General features: G+C 34.2%; 1 protein-coding gene, 1 non-coding gene and 1 pseudogene across 7 annotated transcripts in view; 2 read left to right on the forward strand and 1 right to left on the reverse strand.

Annotated features, from left to right (window-relative positions):
• The window catches only part of Mbd5 (methyl-CpG binding domain protein 5), a 338,624-nt gene that overhangs the window by 279,016 nt on the left and 33,371 nt on the right, over positions 1-26,237 (reverse strand). The window lies entirely within an intron of this gene.
• LOC138836393 (cytochrome c, somatic pseudogene) overlaps positions 4,730-26,237 on the forward strand; it is a 32,597-nt pseudogene continuing 11,089 nt past the window's right edge.
• Positions 22,761-22,864, forward strand: LOC138834780 (U6 spliceosomal RNA). The gene has a single exon (XR_011374258.1). It is a non-coding gene; the product is annotated as a U6 spliceosomal RNA (small nuclear RNA).

Consider the following 26,237-nt stretch of genomic DNA (forward strand, 5'->3'; position numbering starts at 1 on the left):
GACTATATTTAAACTCTATACATTAAGTTAAAATTTATCATCTTTGATAGAGTAGTTCAGTCCATATTATAGTATATAAATGTTTTTAGATATATTTCCATTAAGTGACTTTGACAATGGATTTTGAGAAAGAATGTATCCTTCCTTTAATTCTTTTCCCAAAACAAACATTACTTAATATCTTGATAAGAGATGTTGGGAGTTTGAGCATCTCAAGGATACCTGTCAATGCATCAAATTAAACATAGGCAACCTATACCTCAATGCTCAGTAAAGAAGCCAATAAAATGACCATTCTAACAACACAGGAAATGATTCATATTTCATTGAAAATGTAATATTTGATTAAATGATAGGTATACTATTAAAGAGCATATGTAAGACAATTGTGGCTTTTAACTGACAGTGAGCTAGACAAAAATTTGTTAGAGGAGCTTCAAATTTAAGGACAGACATTATAAAACAAATGTTGGCAAACTATGCTGTGAAAGCTCAGATAATAAACTTTTTAGACACTGTAGCCCTCTTACAGTCTATTGAACATTTTTCTTTTTCTTAAATCTTCAAAAATGTATAAGGCATTTTTAGTCCAGGTAATATACAAAACAAGTTTTAGGTCAGATTTGGCCTGTGGGCAAAAGTTTGTCAATCTTTAATTTTGAATTATATGTCTTTACCCAACAAGACTGTCTGAACCGAGAGTGAAGGGCTGGAATGTGTTTTAGTCACTCAAGTATTTCTACTGCCTAGTACAGTGACTCAAATACAGCAGACATCTATGAGTAAATGAGTGACTAAGTAGATCCGTCAGTAGTGGCAACATAGTAGATCTGTTAGCATTATTATAAACTACTCTGAGTTACAAATACTGTTCAACAGTAGCTGCTCCTTTTCTCTTAGGTACCAAGATGACTAACTTACCAGCCTCTTGTGACTAGCAATGTGAACACTGGGTAGGAATATCTAATTGTAGATATGAGCCTTCCAGGATCCATATTTCAATCTAGCTTTCCCTCCTTTCCCCATCCTGTCTTCTCTTCTTCCTTCCCCTTTTCTCCTCTCCTCCCCTTCCCTATACCTCTGCTCCTTTCTTTCTTTCCAACATAGTATTCAGCAATGATTGAAATGGTGGTAGCTCTATAAGGTCCCCAAGTGACTATTATGAGTAGAGATCCTGCTGACCACGATGAACATGCAAGGAAAGCAAGAAATAAACCTTTGTTCTTTAAAACCATTGAGGTTTGTGGTTTTTCACATTTTATAATATACTCTTATCCTGACAGATATACTACTAAACATTACTGAATCTATATGTAACCTATTTTAATACTTGCACCTGGCTATAATACAAAACAGACATAGTAAAATATTTTTATCACCAAGCTAAAACAAACAGTACCCTAACATTTTAAATTAGTTTCTATTTCTGACCTAGAGAAAAGTCAACAGACTTTTAATTTTTATGTACCATTATCTTAATCAGGGTAGGGTAGTAAGGATAATATTTATGTTTTTAGACCACAATTGTAAACCAATTAAGAAATCAACTATGTATATGTTGTTAGTCGGCTTACTGTTGCTGAAACAAAATACTTCAGGCAACTTCTAGAGAAAAGGTTTAGTTTGACAGTTTAAGAGATTTAATCCATCTCTGGATGGCTCTGTTTCTGGACTTACGGGGAAATAGTGTATCATGGTGCCAGAATGTAGCACAACTACTCATTTCACAGCCAGAACTAAGAAAAGCACCAAACACATCAAAGGCCAGGCTTCCAATGACCTTAAAATATCCTCTTAGGTCCCACCGCTTAGAGGTTCTTCTACCTCCCAATACAGCTGAGCTGGGACAAACCCTTTCACATATGGACCCTTGATAGAATACTCTGGATCCAAACTCCAGAAGAGACTTACAACTGAAGAAGCTGGTAAATACTACTGGTTAATTTTCACAAACTATTTATTTTGATCATTAGTACATTTATTTGAGCATTGAATTAAAAATTAGATAAGATTCCAATTGAGATCTAAGGATCTGATATAAAGCCTGATATACAAAAAAACTATAAATACAACAACAAAACACTTCACAGAAATCAATATCTTTAAGATATCTTGTACAAGAATGCACGGAAATATGTACAGAAATATACATGCATGAAAAGTTTCATTAGCTTTATGTTATAACTTCTTCAGGAAAATAATCCCAATTTTTCATAATATAGTCTAATACTTTGAGTAAGACAGTTATGGGATGGAGATAAGACAAAGAAAAGAGGTAAGGTGGACAATATTGTAGATGTCCATTCTGTTTTCAAACAGTAAATCAAAATTTACCATTGCTTCTTTTTACAAAACAAAACACAAAGAAACAAATTTTGCTGAAAAGTTAAATCACAGCTTATTCCAGTATGCTTTACAAGCCTTCTATCCTTGGCCATATCCTAATGGGTAAAAACTCCTCTTCTATAATTATCTATAGTCTTCCTTACTTGCTTCCTTCTCTCGATGGCTTCTCTCTTGAGGCATCTTTCCAACAATCTTTTGCACAAAACTTTTTTTACTGCATCTCTATTACTGCTCATATAATAACTAATTAACAATTAAGAATCTCTTATGCTTCAGTCTCTTCACAAAATTCTGTTTCTAGAGGCTTCTATATTTTAATAGTAGTTCAGAGGACATCATTCTCAGATGGTCTTTTATGGAGGACTAAAACACAGCCTAGAAGATCAGTACTTCTCTAGCTACTCATGAGTCATTCTTCCAGTCCACATAATAAACATTTTGGTATCAGCTACATAGGTTTATACAACATTGCCAATAATACTACTGACTCCAAAACCTGGTTCTACATAACCTAGCTTTTCTTCCTGAGCTGTGTTATCTGAGGTTATCATTTTTTTTTCTTTTTTCTTTTTTTGTCTTAGGTAAATAAACCACACTTAAAATTGAGATGAAAAAGTATAAAATTTCATGTTTGTATATAACCATGTTTAATGGCTGTACACTATGCTATGATACCAGTACAGCATACACTTAAATCTTGAGAGGTAATGTTTTACTTTTTGTTTTTATTTTTTGAAATTGGTTGATAGATGATATATAGAGATGGACTACAGCTGGTGATCCTTCTGCCTCATCCTCCAAAGTACTGGAATTACAGACCTTTACCACCATGCTGGATGAGGCAATGAGAGCAAGAAAATAATTGACAGTTTTGACTTGTGAAAAAGTATTAGGAAAAATAAATTTTAATGCCAATTTTAAAACTATCTTTTTCTTTCTTTCTTTTGTCTTTTTCTTTTCTTTTTTTTTTCCTGCGGGTCCTGGGGTCTGAACTCTGGGCCTGGGCGCTGTCCCTCAGTGCTTCAGCTCAAGGCTAGCACTCTACCACTTGAGCCACAGCACCACTTCCAGCTTTTTCTGCTTATGTGGTGCTGAGGAATCGAAGGCCTCATGAATGCAAGGCAAGGACTCTACCACTGAGCCACCTTCCCAGCCCTCAAACCATCATCTTTTAATAATGCGCATATCCATTAACTACATGTTGTATTTGTACATCGAGACAAAAGTTTTATGGGTAGTCTGTCATCGTTAGACCTTCATTCCCCTGTCTAACTTCTTATAAAATTGAAATGCTGTTTGAGACAACAATGGGCTTTTACTCATCTACTCATCTACTAATTTTACTCATCTACTGACATCACCACCACAGTAGCTTCTTTAATGAATCTAATTGACAGAGAGTAATAGAAAGTCGTTGCAGTAAGGCCATTGCACCAGGTAATAAGAGACAGAAACACACACACACACACACACACACACACACACACATACATTTTGTGTGCAGGTCCTAGTTGAATTCAGGGCCTGGGTACTATCCTACAGCTTAGTTGATCAAGGCTAATGCTCCATCATTTGAGCCAGGGTGTTACATTTCTAGGCTTTTGGCAGTTAATTGGAGATAAGATTCTCAAGGACTTTTCTGTCTGGGCTGGCTATGAACTGTGATTCTTAGATCTCAGACATCTGCGAACCTAAGATTATAGGCATGAATCATCTGCTCCCAGCTCATAAATATTTTTTTTTTTTATCTGAGTTCTAATGGAGAAGCCAACTAAATTTTCTCAATTCACCACTCAAACATGTGGCTAGCATATACATTATATCTTCAAAACAAAATAATATTAAGCCTCAATAACTCACAAGAAAAGGATATTTTTTTGTATTTTGTTTATTTTGTATAATATAATAAATACAGATATAATTTTTAGAGTAAAAGTTTAACGGGTAAACCCAAAGAATGCATTTTGGCCAATACAATTAAAATACCTGATTTTTAATAAAACAAGAATTTGTATCTACAACTTTCTCATCCCAATGTCAAGATCTCTGTGTATTATGAAGCGTGTGTGTGTGTGTGTGCGCGCGCGCGCGCGCGCACGCGCGCGCCAGTTTCAAAGCTCAAACTCAGGGCCTGAGTACTGTCCCTGAGCTTTTTTGCTGAAGGTTAAGTACTGTCTCTATCACCTGACCCGCAGACCTACTTCTGACTTTTTTGCAGGTAGTTAATTGGAGATAAGAGTCTCATGGACTTTCTCAGGCTGACTCTGCACTATGATCCTCAGTTCTTAGTCTCCTGAGTAGGTAGAATCATAGACATATGCCTGGAAAGTAATGAAATACTTCAAAAAACTTGTTTAAAAGGAAATGATAACTCATTTACACTATGTGGATTTCAGGTAAGTATGTGTTTATTATAGCTTCATTACATAAGAGAGTTTTCTTACTTGAAGGTTAAGTCTCAAGGCATGCTATATGGCAAATGGCAGAATTATATAGGGCTCACGCTATCCAGAACAGCACCTTCAACTTGGCATAATAAATTCTCTAGGTGAATGAATTCTGACATAAAAAGGTAAAAAAAGCTACACACACACACACACACACACACACACACACACACACACAGTATATACATACATATTTACATATAGGAATATATACATATATTGGCATACAAATGTAAAAATAGTATAAATGCAATAATTCTATATTATATAGTCCTATAGTATATATGCCCTATATAGGCTGTTATTTCCTCCAAAAGAGTAATAACATTTCCAGGCTTTTCTTAGTTTCATTTTCTTTTTGTCTTTATTTTTTGCATGTGTACATATGCACACATGTGCATACCAAAACTGGGCATTAAACTTAGGTCCTCCTCCTCTCCTTTTTCATATTTTGCTCATATTTTGTTCTAGCACTTGAACTATTTCCATCTTTTTGATGGTTAATTGGAGATTATAAGTTTCATGGACTTGTTTGCCCAGGATATTTTGAAACTCTATTCTCACATCTCAGCCATCTGAATAGCTATCATTATAGGGAGCTACTGATGCCCGGCTCTAAGAGTCTTTTAGTATTTTCTTCACATGATCTTTCAGATTTCATATCAGAGCTCATCATGAACAAATTTTTTAAATGCAACTTAATGAATACCAAACTTAAAGTATGTATTTTTTTTCTTTCATTATCACTAAATAGAAAGTAAACAACAAAAAAAGACACTTGAGCATTCTCAGTGGAATATCTGTAGGAACAAAACAGTGGGTTCTTAAAGTGTTTAAAAACAGAATACATTTCAAAGACAGAGAACAGTCTGAAAAAACTCCAGGAGTGAACTGGAATATTTTGAATATTTTGAATTGTCAGACAAGGAATATATTATTCTTAATGATCTGGATTTTTAACAGCAAGAAAATGTATCTGGTATCTCTAATAGCTATAATTCCATGACATTTTGTGCTTTGCAATGTCTATTATTTAATTACTACCTGGAATTACCTCCCCTCTATGACCAACTTCCTTACCTAAAAAGGATGATAAGAATATTCTTAATTTCACTGGATTAGAAGGATTAAGTAAGATTATAAAAACATAAGCCAATACCTGTTACAGGAAACATTACTTTCTGTTAATAATTCACCTATTCTCATGTACATGTATTTAATCCAAATGTGTGTACATACAATACATACACTGAGGAAAAATATGCAGCATGAATACATCAATATGCTGACAACAGTAAGAAAACACTTTGTGAAAAGAAAAAAATGTCAGATAGTTTACTTGAAAAATACTAGTAATTCTACGTTTGAACAGAAGAGACTCTCAGTATTTTAATATGTTTGTTATTTTATTAAATTTCTACTTTACTTGAAATTGTTATTAATTTGTGATCTTACTATAGCTTTTACTCTTCAATAAGAATTACTGGATAAAAAAACAATTATATTCCTGTTTAATATTATTTCTATATTTTAACTTTTCATACCAGTGAAATTGTCTGACTTTTCCTCCCTCCCTCCTTCATTTCTTCCTTCCTCCTTCCTTTTCTTTGCTTCCTTCCCTTCCTCCCTTCCTGTCTCTGTTTCTGTCTGTTGGGATCACGTTGGAACTTAGGGCTTTAATGTTTGCGTGGTTGGCGATCTACCATCTAGCCAAATCTTCATTCAGTTTTTTGCTGGTTATATTTAGAGATGGAGTGTCTCAAAATCTTCTATCTGGGATAGTTTCAAATTACAAATTTCCTAAACTAGGATTACAGCATAATCTATCACTTCTGGAAAACTATTTCTAAAACTATAAAATTTTAAATGCAGCATCAGATGAAAAGCATGTAGGCCACTGAAGCAAAAATGATTTTCAACCTGCAGCTTTACAAAACTTGTGATGTATCAACTGAGAAAAAGATTAGGACTGAGTACATTTTGAGGGCATTTTAAAAATGTAATAATAAATATATCCTTCCTGTCTCTCATTTTCTTCCACATTTATGCACATAGCATAATAAAAGTCTGAAATAAAAATGATTAGATAGTAAATGATTAGATAGTAAATGATTAGATAGTAAATGATTAGATAGTAAATGATTAGATAGTAAAACCTTTTTATCATGTAGAGATTTTGCAATTAAAAATTATACACTGTTTTTGTAGCACACAAAAAATGTTTAAGAGTAAAACATACATTTGATGAAAAGTTGGGTTTTAGTTTAAAAGTGTTGTCAATTCTTAAAAACTACCATGTTGTTTCTCATCTACTGTTTACATCACATCCCTTAAAATTAAAACCAGAGACTAAAGAGTATCTTAAAATATTACCCTAAAGTTCAAATAAAAGAAACAATCAGTAAAATTAGATGAAGAATCTGTCAATATGATTTAGAGAATAATATAGTGAAAATGAAATAAAGTTTGCTAAGCAAACTTTACTTTGTGTGATGGTCTCTAAAACATTTTTTAAAAAAGGAATCAGTCATTTAACAAGATGTGTGTCATGAAAGACCAAGTATTGCAATAGTACATCAGACTTTTTCAAACAGAAGTTACTTGCTTTCCTTGAATATTCTAATTTGCAAAAGCGCTCTTAAACTGAAAAGATAAAGGCACTATGCTCATGAAGACAGAATTACTGTGAAATATTTACCAAGAACTTTGTGTTCTTTCTTATTTTTTTTAATAGCCATGCCTATTAAAAGGTCTTCTCAGGTTAAACCAGATATGCAAATTTTAAGACAACTACAGGACATCCAAGGTACTAATCTATCTGGAATATTATTAGAACCAAGGTTTGTTTTCAAGGCAGTGTCATATGTTTCTCTCCTGCAGCCCAAGCAGTTATTTTCATTGCCATCCAGTTACTTGAGATTTTGGTTTCTCAAATTCTGTCTTAGGTATAATAGAAAATTCACATTCAGGAACTGAGGGAGCTGCATTGACTTATGAGGCTTAATTTGTCACCACACACAGTATTTCTTGCAACAATTGCATAGAAATGAATTATAAAATCTCTCTAAAAGGCATATCCATTTCCAAGAGTCACTACATAAAGCCCAAAGATAGGACTTTTTGCCAGGTACTTATATTAAATTTGCAGGTTAAATTTAATGAAAAGGGATACAGTTTAAAATAAAAGGGATACAGTCCCATCATGCCCAAGGGAAAATGATTGTACTAGTTAGTAGCAGACATACTATCAATACTCCAGTGTAGATAGAGGTTGAGAATGGTATGTTGTAACACACTGGCACTAGAATACTTTACTGGAAGAGATATCCATTCATTTATGAATGTTCAATCATCAGTTATAATAGTAGAGACTGGCTAGAATATATTTAGTATTTAGTACCTGGAACTTTGCATAAAAAGCATGTTATAAGAAAATAAGGACCCATTACATCTATCTATATCATTTACTTTCTGTTTCTCAGATTAAAATTTGAGGTTTTTCAAATATAAAATTTGTATTAAATGCAGCAAATAAACTACAAAAGGCCTTAAAAGTTCAGGAAAAATGGAAATAAAAACTTCTGAAATTTTTAAATACTGAAATAAACCTGGTATTCAATCCAAACAGAATTTATAAAAAAAGATTCAAAAGTAATATTTAACTCAAATTTCATTATGGCATGTGTAGTTTTTGTCTTCTTAAGAACAGACATTTTTGCTCACATACTAAAACAATGAAAGGTTAAATATTCTTAGACTGGGTCATAGAAAATGCACTTTCTAGAAAAAGAAAATATGAGTTTTTTTTTTCTTTAAAGTTATAAAATAATAAAATATGAGAGATCCCTATCTATCAGAGTATGGAAGAAAGGAAAGAAAAATAACAGTTGAAGACTAACATCATAGCTAACAAAAATATTGACTTTATATTGAAACAATAATTATTAAAAATTCCTAAACAAGATAGTTAATTGACTGTAACTGCAATGCCATCTCTGAACTGAAAAACTTGATGTTAAAATACAACATAAGCAAAATTTTTATTTCACAGTGTGTAGAATACAGACACTAGCCACAGTATGCTGTTATGTTTCAATCATAATGTATGTTACAATTATGTTAAGTGATTCAGACTTTCTATGATTAGTATAAGGTCAATGTTTAGAAAATATACAGTTTTGAATAAAGACTACCAACTGCTGTGAGAACAGATACCATGCAATTTTAATAGTTAAAATTCTAAGAATTGCTGCCTATTAAAACCAAATTGTCATTTCAAAAATAAAGTACATAAATATTTTATTAAAACAAAGTAATCATGTTTAACACCACTTGCAATATTAATTCTTGGATGGCTGAGGCAGGAGGATCATAAATTCCAGTCTAGTCTGAGCTAAAGAACCAGATCCTGTCATAAAAAGTAAATAAATGGAAGCATTTACAATTTAAAAATACGTTGATTCAGTAATTTCATTTTCTAAGAATTCTTCTCTTTAAAAATAAAGATGATACAAAGCATTATGCTAAAAGTATATATAACTGCATTATAATAATATATACAAAGTATTATATTAGGTGATTTTAGTAACATGAAATCTTTATAATAGTGCTTATTCCTCCTTTTATTGAGTAGGAAAACTTAGATATGATCTCAACTATGAAAATCAAAAGTACAGAATAGAAATATTTTGAAAATTTTCAAAGTAGGTTTTCCTACTGTGATTTCCTACTGCAAATCTTTGGATTTGCAATTATGAGCATGAAATGCATATAGAAAGTGAAAAGATACACAGTAAAAGAAAGAAATGATCAACACTACCTTATAATTATGACAATCTCATAAACCTGCATCTCTAACATAAAAACAAGGTTATTTTTTTCTAAAGGAATAAATCCCTAGGCAAAAATTGTCTTGGATTGTAAATTATCTCAGAAGTAAGAAAAAAAGTAGAAAGTATTTGTGTTTGAGTTTTTAAATACTTCGACAAAATTGAACCACAAAAAATTTTCAACAACTGAATTGTTCTAGGACTGGTCACCTTTTGGATCAGAGAAGTACATATATAAAATATAAATATAACAGAAAAATAAGTAATATCATTACCGGGATTACTTGTATTTAAAGGTCAACCATAGTCTTTTGGTTAGCTAAGAAATGGATTGTAAAAGAACCATCTTTAAGTCTGTAAAGACTAGGCAAAAATGGCACATATGATGTAACTAAGGCAGAGCATTTAGAGTAATGAAAAAAATACATTTATAGAATAAAATAAGAAAAGTCTGAGAAAAGGAAACAGCAGTAGTATATTTTTCTGAGGTTGGCATGAATCCAATGACACAAGAGATAGAAGTAGGAGGAGCATGAGTTAGAGGACAGCCCATGCTACACAAATTCTAGGATAGGATTTAACTTTTTGAGATCCTGTTTCAAAAACAAATTAAACAAAAGAAAAAGAAGTAATAATATTTTATTCATTTCCTTAGTGATGTTTTCTACTTAGCCCTATAATAAAATTATGGGCATCATTAAGAATATAACGACTAAATTAAAAATATCTTTTACCTTACAATTTTTTCAAAATATTGTGACATATTTGAGAGTAAGTCATACTTCATTCAGACCTTAAAATAAACCCTTTCAAGTGTATATAACTGCATACTGACAAAATTAAACCCTACTTGTGTAGTATAAAACTTACGAAATTCCGGTAGAATGAATGACAAAATTTAATTTTAAATAGGCAACGTAATTTTTTTTAAAAACAAGTATCTCAAGTGAGACACATTTTGTGAGTGAGTGAGTGTGTGTGTGTGTGTGTAAGGGGGGGCGTCGGTCTGAGGGGCTTGAGCTCAGGTCTTGGGCACTGTTTCTGAACTTTTGTGCTAAGGCTACTGCTCTATCATATGTGCCACAGCTACACTTGTGGCTTTTTAGTGACTATTTGTAGATAAGAAACTGATGAACTTTCCTGCCTAGGGTGACTTAGAACTGCTGCCTTCAGATCTCAGCCACCAGAGTAACTGAGATTAGAGGTGTGAGCCACAGGCACCCAGACTGAGTAAGAAAGACACTTTTAAAGTATGGTTCTATGCATTAGTGGCCTCCAAGCATCCTGAAACAGTTCACTAGTGAGAAAGAAAAAAATCTTCCTGGTCCTACACTAGAGAAATCCTTTAGGAATTAGAAGAATTTCCTTTGGAATTTCTTAATTGAAAAATACTTTTAAAAGTATTTAAATTGAGACTATTAAATAACATTTTAATTATACTAGTGTTTATAGTTTAATATTCATTAAATTCCTATTATTAAATAAGTATATTTGTGCATACACACAAAGTAATAAACAGTATCATGATCATCAGAACCAGTTTTCACACAAGTGAAAATATTTTTTGATTAAAAGCCATTGACAAGTAAGAAATTAAACTATATAAATGATGCTAGGATGAATGAATCAATTGTAGAAATGGATACATGAGTTTTCATATGATCAAGTACTTTTACAATGATTAACAAATTCTTGCCAGGGTTTTCCTTCCAGAAGCCTTTCTTCTATTGGTGCCTCTAACTGAAAATCATAAAGATATACACACAGAAAGTTTGTTGCAAATAATTATTTGCATTTCTTTCATCTGTGTGCTCACTCATCCATTCATCCTGCTGAAGTATTTGTCTATCCATCTGTCCTGCTAGTACCATTCATAAAACTTCCACAATATTACAATTTAATTTACAGACTGAAGTAGCCAGAGAAAGTTTTGACTAAGTACAACTGGGGACAGTATGTTCTTCTGAATTGCTATGTTTAATACACACACACACACACACACACACACACACACACACTGTCTCTCACACACTTGAGTGTTTACAAAAATAATCCAAGCATACTTTTATTTTTTTATTTTTATTTTTTTTTTTAGTGAAAGCAGGGGTTATACTGTGGGGGAGGGATATACAAAGCAACAAAGAGATAATCTTATAAATGCGTTAGAAACACATGCATGAAAGAAAAAAACATTAAAATACACATCTAAGGGTTCATTTTCCTGACATCACATTATCTGACCTTTTCCGCTTGACTCATACATATACTAGATATTACAAATAAGGGAAACCATGGGACCTATGTTTCTTTGGGCCTGGCTTACTTCACTTAATATAATTTTTTCCAAACCTTTCCATTTCCTAACAAATGGGGCAATGTCATTCTTTCTGATGGAGGCATAGAATTCCATTGTGTATATATAACACATTTTCTTGATCCACTCATCTACTGAGGGGCATCTGGGTTGGTTCCATATCTTAGCTATGGTAAATAATGCTGCAATAGACATAGTTGTGCTGGTAGGTTTAGTGTGGTCTTGTTTGTAAACATTTGGGTAAATGCCCAAAAGTGGGATTGCTGGGTCATAGGGGAGTTCTATGTGAAGTCTTTTGAGGAACCTCCATACTGCTTTCCAAAGTGGTTGAACAAGTTTACATTCCCACCAACAATGAAGTAAGGTTCCTTTCTGTCCACATCCCCTCCAGCATCTGTTGTTGTTAGAGTTCTTGATTTTTGCCGTTCTAACTGGAGTGAGGTGATTACATGTAGAAAACTTAAGCTAGATCCTTATATATCACCCTGCACCAGAATCAACTCCAAATGGATCAAAGACCTTGAACTCAAAGCAGACACTCTGAAAACATTACAGGATGGAATAGGAGAAACCCTAGGTCTCCTTGGCTCAGGCCGAAATTTTCTGAATAGAGACCCGGAAACACAACAAATCAAAGAAAGGTTGGACCAATGGGATTGCATAAAGTTGCAGAGCTTCTGCAGGGCAAATGACATAGCTAGCAAGATCAATAGAAAGCCCACGGATTGGGAGAAGATCTTTACTAGCCATACAACGGACAAGGGTCTCATATCTAAAATATACTTGGAACTCAAAAAATTAAACCCCCCAACAACAAATCCTCAAAGAAACAACTGCCCAATAAATAAGTGGGCGAAAGACTTAGAGAGAAACTTCTCTGAAGAAGAAAGAAGGATGGCCAATAGACACATGAAGAAATGTTCAACATCCCTAGCCATAAAAGAAATGCAAATCAAAACAACATTGAGATATCACCAAGCACCCTTTTAGCTTAGGTACTCTTTAAGCAAAACTTTTATTAAGGTCAGACAGAAATAATAAAATATACTTAAAGAAAATATCAAATACTATGCTTATAGTTACTATATAGTAGTAGCATATAAATAGAAAGTATATAGTTAGCATAGAGTAGTTGCATATAAATGGGAAGATAAATCAGAGTTTCTGAAGATACTGTTATTTTTAACAAATCACAGCAAATAAAGAAAAGGGGGAATACAAAATATTAAGGAATAAATTAAAAAAGAGCCCCACCAAAAATGCTTTAAAAAAAAATCAAGGGCTGGGAATGTGGCTTAGTGGTAGAGTGCTTGCCTAGCATACGTGAAGCCCTGGGTTCAATTCCTCAGTACCACTTAAACAGAAAAAGCTAGAAGTGGTGTTGTGGCTTAAGTGGTAGAATGCCAGCCTCGAGCAAAAGAAGCTCAGGGACAGTGGCTAGGCCCTGAGTTCAAGCCCCAAGATGGCCAAAAACAATACAAAACAAAAAAACAAGTGCTATATCAAAAATTAAAGCCAAATGGAACACCAAAAGAAATTCATCTATTAGAAAATTTTATGTCACTCCTGATCTAAATTAGCTTCCTTATTTTCTTCCCAACCCCTCCCCTGGCTTTTTTGAGACATTGTCTTACTAAGTAGCACTTGAGACATCTTACCTCAGATTCAAAAGTGCTGCAATTATGGGCATGTACCTGCATGAGTGACCTAAACTTGTTTCTTTTCTTTTTTTTTTTTGGTGGTCGTGGGGCTTGAACTCTGGGCCTGGGCTCTGTCCCTCAGCTCTTCAGCTCAAGGCTAGGGCTCTATCACTTGAGCTACAGTGCTACTTCCAGTTTTCTGGTGGTTTACTGGAGATAAGAGTCTCATGGACTTTCCTGCTGGCTTTGAACTGCGATCCTCAGAACTCAGCCTCCTGAGTAGCTAGGATTACAGGCGTGAGCCACTGGCGCCCAACTTAAACTTGTTTCTTTTTTCTTTTCTTTTTTTTTTTTGGGGGGGGTCTGGTCGTTGGGCCTGAACTCTGGGCCTAGGTGCTGTCCCTCAGCTCTTCAGCTCAAGACTAGCACTCTACCACTTGAGTCACAGCGCCACCTCCAGCTTTTTTCTTTTTTCTTATATAGTGCTGAGGAATCGAACCCAGGGCCTCAGGCATGCAAGGCAAGCGCTCTACCACTGAGCCATCTTCCCAGCCCTTAAACTTGTTTCTTAATGATATCAAACATACTTCAAAAAATCTGCAAAAAGAAAAAACAACTAAACTTCAAATTGGCAATAGTGGGATGGGATACATTTCAATTCTGACTCCTCACTTTTTTTTTCTTTTCAACATCATTTCCACTTCCAACTTCTTTTACTTATTTATTTATTTATTTGTTAGTTGTGGCACTTGAACTCAAGAGTCTGGGCACTGTCCTTGAGCTTTTGTGTTTAAGGCTAGTGCTCTACTACTTTGCGCCATAGCTCCCCTTCCAGTTTTCTGGTGGTCAATTGGAGATGAGTATCTCATCGCTTTGCTGGTCAGGTTGGGTTTAAACTGCAATCTTCAGATCTCAGCCTCCTGAATAGCTAGGATTACAGGTGGAAGCCGCCAGCACCTGGCCAGTTCTAGTTTTTAAAATATTTTTATTATCTTTAAGTAGTTGTACAAAGGAATTGCTATTCAGCAGGGAAGTTTATGAATACAGTGTATCACCCCTTTCAACATTCTTACGCACCCCTCATCTCACTTTTCTTAATTTTTAAGATTGATTTTTTTCATTAAACAAAGTGGCTAAGTGCACAATGCATCTTGATCTTCAACCCATCCCTTTCCTTATTTTTCTCACTTCTCTCTCTCTCTCTCTCTCTCTCTCTCTCTCTCTCTCTCTCTCTCTCTCTCTCTCTATATATATATATATATATATATATATGGATTTTGCCACCCCACCACCTGAAAGTACCCATTTCCTGGTACTTACTTTGTTCAGCTTTGACTAAGTCTTTCTAAAGAATTATATTATTTGAGCTCTCCATAGTCTATTATATTTTTGTTAATTTATTTGCAATTGCTTGCATACCACCCAGTAAGTTTACTTATAGATTCATAGGCACATTCTAGCTACCACAAGTGATGGAAATCATGCAACCTATGTTTCCCTGAGTCTGGCTTACTTTAATTTTTCCAAGTCTTTCCATTTCCTTACAAATGGTAAAATATCATCCTTTCTGACGGATAAGAGAATTCCATTTATATATAACTACATTTTCATGATCCATTCATCTATTGAGGGACACCTGGGCTGATTCTATATGTTGCCTATGGTAAATAACACTGAGATAAACATGGTTGTGCTGGTAGCTTTAGTGTGGCCTTGTTATACTCTATTGGATAAGTGCATGAAAAAGGACATAGCTAAGAAGCTAAATTAAAAGTCCACATAATGGGAGATCTTTACCAACTATACATCAGACAAAGGTCTAATATCCCAAATATACTGTATTGAATAAATGCTCAGGAGTGGAATTGCTGGGTCATACAGTAGTTCTATGTTTAGTTTTTTTGATGGACTTCCATGGTGCTTTCCAGAGTGGTTGAAGAACCTTACATTCCCGCCAACAGTGCAGTTGTGCTCACTTTTGGCCACATTCTTGCCAGCATCTCTTATTGTTAGTTTTCTTGATAAGGGCTATTCTAACTTGGTGAGGTAGAATCTCAGTGTTATTTTGGTTTGCATTTCTTCTATGGTCAGAGGTGTTAAGCATTTCTTCAAGTCTATATTTTTACTTCTTCTGAAAAGTTTCTCTTTAAATCATTAGATCATTTACTAATTGGGTTGTTGTTTCTTTGAGGGATTATATTTTGAGGATTTAATATTTTGAGCTCTAAGTATATTTTGGATATCAGGCCCTTGTTTGATGAGCTGATTCAAAACTTTAGCAAAGTAGCAGGGTATAAAATCGAACCTGCCAACAATGACAAGATAGAATGAAATCAGGAAAGCAACCCATTATTAAAAGTCTCAAATACACACACACACACACACACACACACACACACACACACACACACACACACACACACACACACACACACACACACACACACACACACACACACACAAAATTACCCTAGAAACTAACCAAAAATGTGAAGGACCTCTATAACAAAAACTTTAAAAAAGGAAATTGAAGAAGATTTAAGAAAGTAGAAAGACTTTCCATGCTCCTGACTTCAAAGAATTAACATTGTGAAAATGTCAATACTGCTCAATGTGATTTACAAATTCAATGTAATACCCATCAGAATCCCAACAACATTCTTCAATGAAATAGAGAAAAAAATCCAGAAATTCATATTGAATCACAAAGGACCCCAGGTAGCAAAAGCAATCTATAGCAGGAAGAACAGTATAGCAGGAATAATAATAGCAAATTTCAAAGCAACACCAAATTACAAAGCCATTGTAATGAAACTAGCTCAGTAGTGGCACAAGAATAGTTCTGATCTACTATATACTGATCTACTATTCAATAAGGAAGTAAAAAACAGTCTGGAAGAGAGAGTGCCTATTCAACAAATGGTGCTGGCAAAATTGGATATCCAAATGCAGAAACTAAAACTAGATACTTTATATAACTTTGCACCAACATCAATTCAAAATGAATCAAAGACCTCAACATACGATTGAAACCTAGGCAATTATTACAGGAACAGATAAGGGAAACACTAGTACTCATAGTATACGTTGAAACTTTCTAGGTGAAGACCCAGAAATACAACAAATCAAAGAAAGATAAAATGGTAAAGTTAAAAGTTTCTGCATGGCAAAAGACATAGTTAGCAAGCCCACAGAATGGGAGAAGATTTTTACCAGCTATATACCAGACTCTTCTCAATTCTAAGGAATATTTAATTTTAACATTTTGGTCCTATTTCTACTCTAAGGTTTCTATGGATAACGAAGAAATAGGAAAATAAAGTTCATCAAGAGTTTAAAAGTAGAAACATATGTAGACAGTGGAGATGGGTAAAAAGAAGAGAAAAAAACATTGATAGTCTGCATTGAAATAATATGTAGAGAGTTGAGAAGTATACCTTCCTCTCTTCAAACAGCACTCTAAGATCAATATTTCTTATGTGGTTTAGAGTATTAAAAAGTTCTAGGTGAAGAGCATTATTCATGTATATGTTTGTGTGTGTGTGTGTGTGTGTGTGTGTGTGTGTGTGTGTGTGTGTGTGTGTGTGTGTGTAATTGGGGGAAGGGTTGGACTCAGGCCCTCACATTCGTGCTTAGCTTTGTTTGAACCACAATCTTGACATCTCAGATTCTTGAATAGCTAGGATTATAGCCATGAACCACTATTGCCAGTAATGTCTTTGGGAATTAAATGGCAATCACAATGAAGGACGATTTTAAAAATCAAAACCTAAATAATATTTGTTCAACTATTTATTACAGTTCCCAGAAACTAAAACTTTAGAAAGCAGTAATGAAGCAATATCACAACAGCTTTTTAAATCTAAATTTATTATTGTTTTGCTTTATTTAACAATAAAAAAAAAACTGTGGATAGTCTCTGTAACTACCAGGATTTAGGATTCAAGATGGGATACCTAGGTATTGATATTACTAGAGTTGGATATGATTAAATCACAAGCCCCAAAGCATACGTATACACACACACACACACACACACACACACACACACATACATATATATATAAATATATGCTTATATGTTTTTAATAGTTTATATGAAATCATTGTGATTTCATTATATGTATTATAATGAATAGTAAATGAATATTCATAGCACGTATAACATATGCAGATGTGTAACGTATATAATAAAAGCATACTGAATTTAACAATAGAAAGTCTCAGTGAATTTCTAAGAATTACAATCCTTCTACTAAGAATAATTACAATCCTTCTACTAGTAATAAGGTTTTCATGACAACAAATTCCTTTACACATATATTAAAATCAATTTTGAAAAAGATACCTTCATAGATGTAGTATAAATTCCTTTACACATATATTAAAATCAATTTTGAAAAAGATACCTTCATAGATGTAGTATAAAAAACATTCCTAAAGAATTCACCAGCCAGGCTACTAAGGAGGCTGAGATCTGAGAATCATGGTTCAAAGTCCATGAGACTCTTATCAGAAAACCAGAAGTGGCACTGTGGCTCAAGTGATAGAGCACTACCCTTGAGCTGAAGAACTGGGGAAAGTGCTCAGGCCCAGAGTTCAAGCTCCCCACCCCCTTAAAAAAGACCAACAAAAAAAAAGAAAAGAAAAGAAAAGAAATCATTAGTAACTGAAGAAGTCACAATAAAAATTAGAGAATTGTTATAGAAAAGTAATTCAATTTCTAATAAAATATTTAGACGATAGTGAATGGTCTTAAATATTTAATGAAAGATAAAAGATTGAAAATTAGCCAGGTGCTGGTGGCTCACGCCTGTAATCCTAGCTACTCAGGAGGCTGAGATCTGAGAATCACAGTTCAAAGCCAGCCCAGGAAGAAAAGTCCCTGAGACTCTTATCTCCAATTAAACGCCAGAAAACCGGAAGTGGGGTTGTGGCTCCAGTGGTAGAGTGCTAGCCTTGAGTTGAAGAGCTGAAGGACAGCGCTCAGGCCCAGACCTCAAGCTCCACAACCGATAAAAAAAAAAAAAAGGTTAAAAATTAATGAAAAACTATCTAAATAAAATATTTAAAGTCAATGGAATACATAATAAAAAAAGTAGAAGAAAATAAACATAGAGTGAATCAAAAACAAAAGAAATGTAAATAGTTTTAGATGTGACAAATAAAATGCAATAACTGATTGCGTCACTGGAGCTCCAAACAAAACTTTTTTCTTTCTTTTCTTTTTTTGCCAGTACTGAGGCTTGAACCAGTCCTGGGCACTGTCCTCAGCTCTTTTGCTCAAGGCTAGCACTCTACCACTTGAGCCACAGAGCCACTTCTGGATTTTTCTGTGTATGTGGTACTAAGGAATCGAACCTAGGGCCTCGTGCATGGAAGGCAAGAGCTCTACCAAGGAGACACCTCCCCAGCTGACAAGACACTATGTTGACAACAAACTTTACAATGGGGAGATAGGGAGAGGGGGGGCAGGAGGAGTTGGGGAGGAAGGGAGGGAAGTGATGGTAGGGGGAAAACAAAGGAGGAAGTAACAATGCTTGCTAAGAAACATACTCATTACCCTACTCATGTAACTATAACCCCTCTGTACATTTTTTCAATAAATATATATGTATAATGCAATAACTTATACATAGAACATATAGACTGATAGGAAGATTTTACTTCAAGGCAATAAATGTGAATTTTTAAAATGCATTATTTAACAAATAAACTAAACTGGAGAGAGTAAATGGGTGACATTGTGTAAAAAGATATGTAATCATTACCTGACTTATGTAATTATAACTGCTCTGCACATTACCTTTATATTAAAAACAAAATAATAAAAAAACTTTTAAAAAGAATAAATTAAGGCCCTAAATAGTACTTTAAAGACTGTTATGGCTTGCATGTCAAAAGCCCCACATAGGTGCGTGTGTTCAATGCTTGGTCCCTTATTGATGGTACTATTTTTGAAGGGATGGAGATTTCATAAGAACACAGCAAGAGAAAGTAGGTCATAGAGGAATGCTCTGTTTTACTTGGTTATTAGCTGAGATGTTTTGCTCTACTATGTTATTCTCACTATGATCTTCAACCTTATAAGGGGCCCAGCAGCAACAAAACAAGCAGCCACGGGCTGAAAACAGTAAGTTAAATTCTTCCTTAATTTACGTCAAGTATTTGGTCCCCAAAAGCCTGCTTAACACGATGACCAAAGTAGTTAAGTCAAAAGTTAAAAAATCTTCTCACAAAAATAAAACAACAACTACAAAAAACAGTTTTTTCCAAGTCTTTCCATTTCCTGACAAATGGGGCGGTGTCATTCTTTGTGATGGAGGCATAGAATTCATACACACATACACACACCACATTTTCTTGATCCATTCATCTACTGAGGGGCATCGGGGTTGGTTCCATATCTCCACTCTGGTGAATAATGCTGGGATGAACGCAGTTGTTCTGGTAGCTTTAGTGTGGCCTTGTTTGTGATGGTTTGGGTAAATGCCCAAAAGTGGGACTGCTGGGTCATTGGGGAGCTCTATGTATAGTCTTTTGAGGAACCTCCATACCAAAGTGGTTGAAGTGAAATGAACCCCAAGATGGGGACACAAGAGGTTTTTTCTTTGTCGCTGTTGTTTTCAATGTACTATGTGAATTTTTTTTTTTTTTTGTATGTTCTTCCTCCATGATATAACCCCTGTTTTCACTGTATTTGATTCTGGTGTCCTGCATCTTGTATACACCTTTTTTTCTAATTTGGGGAGGGGAAGGAAAATAACAAAATGCTGAAACAAGGATACTGGTTGGCCCATTGTAACAATGATATGTACAAGATACTTTGTTGAAAAGGAACTTTACAACTTGGGAGGGGAGGATGGAGAGAGGAGTTGGGGAGGTGGGGATGGAGTGATGGTAGGGGTAAAGCAAAGGAGGAGGAAACAATGATGGATAGGAAATGTACTCACTACCTTACTCATGTAACTGTAACCCCTCTGTACAATATCTTTATATCTTCATATTAAAAAAATACAGATCCTTATATAAAAATATGCATAGAGAGCTAGAGCTATGACTTAAGTGGTACAGTACTTGCCTCGCTAGCAAGTATGTAGCTCTGAGTTGAAAATGTTGTATCATATCTTAGCTATGGTGAATAATGCTGCAATAAACAACTCATATGTCCCTCAGTAGATGAATGGATCAAGAAAATGTGATGTGTGTACATATACATACACACACACACACAAAATAAAAAGAAAGACTTGAAAAAAATCATATTAAGAGAAGTAAGCCAGACTCAAAGAAATATAGGTCCCATGGTTTTCCTTATTTGCAATAATTAGTATACGTCTAGGATAATCTTATCAGGTGAATAGAAAAGCTCAAAAGCTATGTACATATGACCACATAAAATGATGCTAACCAAAATGAACCCCAAGAAATGGACAAAAGAGGTTTTTCTTTGTCATTGTTGTTTTTAATGTACTATGTGAACTTTTTTTGTTTCTTTTGTATGTTCTTCCCCCTATCATATATCCTCTGTTGTCACTGTATTTGATTTTGGTACCCTGCATCTTGTATATATATTTATCTAATTTGGAGAGGGGAAAGGGAATAACATAATGCTGAAACAAGGACACAGGATGACCCATTGCAACAATGATACTCACAAGATACTATGTTGGAAAAGAACTTTACATCTTGGGGGTGGGAGGAGTAGGGAAGGAAAGGGAGAGTAGAAGGGGGTAACAATGTTTGACAAGAAATGTCATGTATCTGTAGCCCCTCTATACATCTTTACAATAAAATAAAAAATTTTTAAATGCTGTATCAACAAAACCATACCAAACCAAAATAAGAAAACAAAAACCTACAAAGAACTAAAGTAAAAGACCTAAAGGTGAAAGAAAACTATAAAAGTTAGCCCAGTGCTGGTGGATCCACACCTGTAATCCTAGCTACTCAGGAGGCTAAAAAGTGATGGATTAAGGCCAACCCAGGCAGAAAAGGCCATCAGACTCTATGTGCAATTAAAGAGCAAAAAGCCTGAAGTGGAATAGTGGAAATTGAGGCTCAAATGGTAGAGCATTGTGTGGAGCAAAAAAAGCCAGGCAAGATTTCAGGGCCTACTTTAAGCCCCACTACTGGCATACGCACGCGCATGCGCGCGCGCGCACACACACACACACACACACACACACACACACACACACACACACACACACACACACACACACACTTTAAACAAATAAAAAAATAAACAGGATTTCTTAAACAGCAAAAAGAAGCTACAAGAAAAAAAAATTTTTTTTGGTCATGAGGCTTGAACTCTAAAACCTGGGTACTGACCCTCAGCTCTTCAGCTCAAGGTGAGCACTCTACCACTTGAGTCACAGCACCACTTCCAGGTTTCTGAGTGGATTATTGGAGATAAGAGTCTCATGGACTTCCCTGCCCTGGCTGGCTTTGAACCATGATCCTCAGATCTCAGCTTCCTGAGTAGCTAGGATTGTAGGTGTGAGCCACAGGTACCTAGCTTACAAGATAATTTTTAGTAAAAATTTAAAACTTTTGCTCTTCAAAGATACCAAACCAAACATCTATCTAGCTATACACTTATCTATATATCTAGGAAAAAATATATACATTATACATCAGCAGTGTATCAGTATGTAGAATATATAAAGAAATCCCAAGAATCCATAGTAGACTCACAAATATACTATATACATATTAAGACATGTAACCTCATTAATAACTTATGAAATGAAAAATATAATTGTAAAAAGACATTCTACAGGTACCACATACCAACACTTCAATATAAACAGCAGTGGCAGGAAGTTTACAATTATAAAAGGTGGAAAAACAGATGCACAGTAAAAAGTATCAAATCCTGAAGATGAAAATAGAACTTAGTATGAGGATTTTAAAAACACTGAATTTAATCTTACAAAGTCATCATCCTGCAATGCTATCTAAAGATACATTCGAGTAGTGTTTTTTTAACTATTCATTGTGAAAACATGTATTTTTATTTCAAATCTTTCCCTTATCAGTATCCATAAAGAATGATCAAGATGAGTAACAGAATTCTAAATTACTAAATTACAAAAATGAATTACCAATTCATTAGGTTGCTTGAATGTTGCACAACATCAACTTTTTATAAGTTTCTAAAGAATCGTAATTTTTTGTACTTGCTTCGGCAGCACATACACTAAAATTGGAATGATAAAGAGATTAGCATAGTCCCTGTGCAAGGATGACATGCAAATTTGTGAAGCATTCCATATTTTTGTGGGCTTTTTTTTTTTTGTATGTTCTTCCCCCATGGTATAACCATGTTTTCACTGTATTTGATTCTGGTGCCCTGTATATACATTTTTCTAATTGGGGGAAGGGAAGGAAAATAACAAAATGCTTAAATAAGGATACAGGTTGACCCACTGTAACAATGAGATGTAGAAAACACTAGGTTAAAAAGGAATTTTACAACTTGGGGCGGGGGCGGGGAGTTGGGAAGGTGGCTAGGGAAGGGATGGCAAGGGAAAAACAAAGGAGGAGGTAACAATGCTCAATAGGAAATATACTCATTTCCTTACTCATGTAATTGTAACCCATCTGTACTGTAGTTTTACAATAAAATACATTAAAAGATCATAATTTTAACTTTTTTTTTGAGATCAGTGATAATTTACAGATCAGCTACAAAGCACATTTTTTTTGGGGGGGGGTCCATTCGTGGGGCCTGAACTCTGGACCTGGGCGCTGTCCCTCAGCTCTTCAGCTCAAGGCTAGTGCTCTACCACTTGAGCCACAGCGCCACTTCCGGCTTTTTGTCTTTTTGCTTATGTGGTGCTGAGGAATCAAACCCAGGGCCTCAGGCATTCAAGGCAAAAGCTCTACCACTAAGCCACCTTCCCAACCCAACAAAGCACATTTTAAAAAGCATAATGCTGCTTGGGAATGTGGCTTAATGGTACAGTACTTACTTGCTTAGCATGCTTGAAGCCCTGGGTTTGATTCCTCAGTACCATAGAAACAAAAGAAGCAGGAAGTGGTGCTCTGGCTAAAGTGGTAGAGTGCTAGCCTTGAGCAAAATAAATTCAAGGACAGTGCGTAGGCTCTGAATTCAAGCCCCAGGACTGCCAAAGATAAAAAGAAATAAATTTTTAAAAAAATAAAAAGCATAATGGTAGAAGAAAGGCATTCTATTGAACTAGTTTCTATTTCTGTGTTTGTCTAATTTGTTCACTATCTTATGTGGCTATTAAAAGAAAAATTAAGAACTTCTAAGTTTTCATTTAAATCAGAAGCATTTAAATATAAGTTACTACATGTAATAATGGCTACTCTACTTAGAAGGTAGTACAACCTTGGGAAAATTCTCACATGTAGTCCAGGAAAAACTTATGGATGATAAAAGAAAGTAAACAGTATGGTACTCAATATGAAAGCAATAAATACAACTTGAAATAATTCAAATTTCCATCATTAGTAAAAGTGGTAAATAAATAATACCTAAGAATAGACTAGCCAGGTGCCCTGGCTCACACCTGTAATACTATCTACTCAGGAGGCTGAGATCTGAGGATCATGGTTCAAAGGCAGTCTGGCCAGGAAAGTCTGTGAGATTCTTATCGCCATTTAACCACCAGAACACCAGAAGTGGTCCTGTGGCTCAAGTGGTAGCGTGCTTGCTTTGAGCTGAAGAACTGAGGGACAGTGCCCAGGCCCAGAGGTCAAGCCCCATGACTGACAAGACAAAAAAAAAAAAAAAAAAAAAAAAAGAAAGAATACTTACAAATATCAATACACCATACTAAAATAGATGTGAATCTTAAAAATCACTCTAATTGATGTAAATCACAAAATACAAATGGTTATAGATAACAAAGTTTACTTAAAAACTGTACATATGAAGGTGGTCTAACAAGATATCTATTGTCTAATGATATTTTCATTTATATACTCTATTATGTTCCTACAACAAAACTGCCTAATGTCACATTTCTTAGAACATATCTCCATCATTTAATGATGCATGACTTAACAGTTTGAATCTCTACATAAATGAAAATAAATAAAAATTAGTTGAATTATTATAGTTTAACGAACTTTCTAAAAGGCAGAGGATGACTAAACAAAATTCACTGTAGCAGCTTCTTCTGTGAAAAGGTAGGCAGGGGAATAAAAGAGCAACAAAGGAAGATGAAATGTTTATATTCTATTACTAAGTGACATTCTGGATTATTATTTTAGTAAGCTTAAAAATTTTAAATGTTATGCATTTTATCTTATATTAGGCACTCTTTAATAACGTTTTCAATGTAAAGGCTACACTAAAACAAAATTGTTATATGAGTAAAGGACATAATAAAAATGCATTCATTGATCAAGAAGATACATTGGTTATAAACATATATATGTCTAAGAATAGAAACATAAAAAATATAAAGCAAAAACTGACAGAATTGAAGAATAAAATAGTTTAACAATGGTAGCTAGAGACTTCAACATCTCATTTTTGTTAATGGAAAGAAAACACTACACTAACATTAGGCTCTAGGAAGTGCAAGACATAAACAACAGGATGAACTAAATACACCTAACAAGTCTTTATACTAGACTGTAGTACAAATAGCAGAATGCACATACTTCTAAAGTAAACTCCAAGTATTTTCCAAGATATACCACACATTTAGCCATAAAACAAATCTGAACAGATTTTTAAGACTAAAATTAAACAGAGTGGCTTCTCAGGTTACAAGAGAACAAAAATTTTGTTAATATCTTCAGTTGAATGAAAATGAAAAAACAACTTATCAAAGTTAAATATGTAGCAGAAGTAGTGCTGCAGGGAATTAAATTTGTAAATACCTACAACAATAAAGATCTCAAATCAGTAACATAATCTTCTATCTTAGGGGGGAAAGTACATACTAAACCCAATCCAAGAGAAAATAAAATACATTACAGCTGAGATAACACAATTATGACCAGAAGGTTATAAAACCACGTTCTCTGAAATGATAAGTAAAATTTACAAAGCTTTGGCTAGCATGTTCAGTAATAAAGAAAATATTGAAATTATTAAAATTAGGAATGAAATCAGGGTGATTAAACTGATATTATATAAAAATTTAAATACTATTAGCAATTGTATGCCAAAAATAACCTATATAAAATGGAAAGATTCCTAAAAACATTCAATTTATAAAACTGTAGAAAAAAATGGAAAAATCTAAAAATACATAATAAACATAAAGAAAAGGAATCAATAATCAAAACTATTACAAATAAAGCTCAGGAGCAGATGCCTTTATTAATCAGTTATATCATCAAAAAATTAATAGGAACTATTCTCAAGCACTTCCCACTCCTCCCTCTAAAAAAGACATAAAGGAAAAGAAACAGTCTAACTCATTCTATGATACCAGTAGATGCTGATACCAAACCCTAAGAAATCATAAGAAAATTACACGCCAATTATTTCTTACAACCAATTCAATGACACAACAAAGCACTGGAAAACTGAATCTGGAAGCAAATTAAAGGATGATACATGATACACAAGTGGAATTTATATTAGGAATGTGAGGTTGGCTCCATGTAAGAAAATAAATTATTATACCATATTAACAACGTAAAATGACATTTGATAATCTTA

The sequence above is a fragment of the Dipodomys merriami genome, unplaced genomic scaffold (assembly GCF_024711535.1).
Source record: "Dipodomys merriami isolate MVZ:Mamm:240054 unplaced genomic scaffold, mDipMer1.0.p SCAF_1, whole genome shotgun sequence".
Lineage (NCBI taxonomy): Eukaryota > Metazoa > Chordata > Mammalia > Rodentia > Heteromyidae > Dipodomys > Dipodomys merriami.